We start from the raw sequence: 1,347 nt of genomic DNA on the forward strand, positions 1-1,347 counted from the left end.
CCGCCCCGCGGCTCCTACTCGCCCTGCGCGAATCGCGACCGACGCGTCGAGGCCCCCAGCTCGAGGTCGACAGCGCCGTCGTTGCGACTCGGGCGGCAAGCGGACGCGGCGCGGCTCGCCGGCCGCCACGCATCGCTGACGCGAGCCCGAATACCAAAACTTTCCACCTTCAACCGAGCGGCGATTGCCCGTCGCCGGGCATACGCACGCGAGCCGAGCCGTCGCGGAGCCGATCCCGCCGGCCGTTGTCGTTTCTGCGACCCTGAGACGGACGCGGTCCCGGGATGAACCCGAGGCCGCAATACGCGTTCAGATCGTCAATGCTCAATGTGTTCTGCAATTCACATTAAATCACGCAGCTTGCTGCGTCCTTCATCGACTCGCGAGCCGAGTGGTCCACCGCCAAGAGCCATCGTTTGTTTGTTTGCTTTTCGCTCTTCGATTCCTAACCTCGATTCGCCATCCGGCTGAAAAAATCGCGTGACGCCGAGCGGGTCGCGGTCGCAACAAATAGTGCGACAAGCCCGCGCACCGCATGAAGCCTTCGGGCACTCGACGCCGACAAAACAAGTTCCTGATCGCGGGGCGGCGGACGCGCCGAGGCACGTCGCCGTCCCGGTGTTTGCTCTTTCGCTCTTCGATTTTTTTTCTCGCGCTAATGATCCTTCCGCAGGTTCACCTACGGAAACCTTGTTACGACTTTTACTTCCTCTAAGTAATCAAGTTAGATCGTCTTTTCGGGCCAAGACCCAACCGTCGCCAGTCGAGCCCGGGCCCAATCGGAGGACCTCACTAAACCATTCAATCGGTAGTAGCGACGGGCGGTGTGTACAAAGGGCAGGGACGTAATCAACGCGAGCTAATGACTCGCGCTTACTGGGAATTCCTCGTTCAAGCGAAATAATTTCAATTCTCTATCCCTAGCACGACCGGGGTTCATCGGGTTACCCAGACCTTTCGGCCAAGGCGAACACACGTTGATCCGGTCAGTGTAGCGCGCGTGCGGCCCCGAACATCTAAGGGCATCACAGACCTGTTATTGCTCAATCTCGTGTGGCTAAACGCCACTAGTCCCTCTAAGAAGTTAAACGCCGGCCGGGAAGGCCGCGTAACTATTTAGCAAGCCAGAGTCTCGTTCGTTATCGGAATTAACCAGACAAATCGCTCCACCAACTAAGAACGGCCATGCACCACCACCCACAGAATCATGAAAGAGCTCTCAATCTGTCAATCCTCGCTGTGTCCGGGCCGGGTGAGATTTCCCGTGTTGAGTCAAATTAAGCCGCAGGCTCCACTCCTGGTGGTGCCCTTCCGTCAATTCCTTTAAGTTTCAGCTTTGCAACCATA

General features: G+C 57.8%; 1 non-coding gene and 1 pseudogene across 1 annotated transcript; both read right to left on the minus strand.

Moving 5' to 3' along the window:
- Positions 1-257: 257 nt before the first annotated feature.
- Positions 258-411, minus strand: LOC145748500 (5.8S ribosomal RNA). Its single transcript, XR_014283109.1, has one exon. It is a non-coding gene; the product is annotated as a 5.8S ribosomal RNA (ribosomal RNA).
- Positions 412-664: 253 nt separating this feature from the next.
- LOC145747876 (small subunit ribosomal RNA) lies at positions 665-1,347 on the minus strand (annotated as a pseudogene).

The sequence above is a fragment of the Corella eumyota genome, chromosome 3 (assembly GCF_963082875.1).
Source record: "Corella eumyota chromosome 3, kaCorEumy4.1, whole genome shotgun sequence".
NCBI classification, from domain to species: Eukaryota; Metazoa; Chordata; class Ascidiacea; order Phlebobranchia; family Corellidae; genus Corella; species Corella eumyota.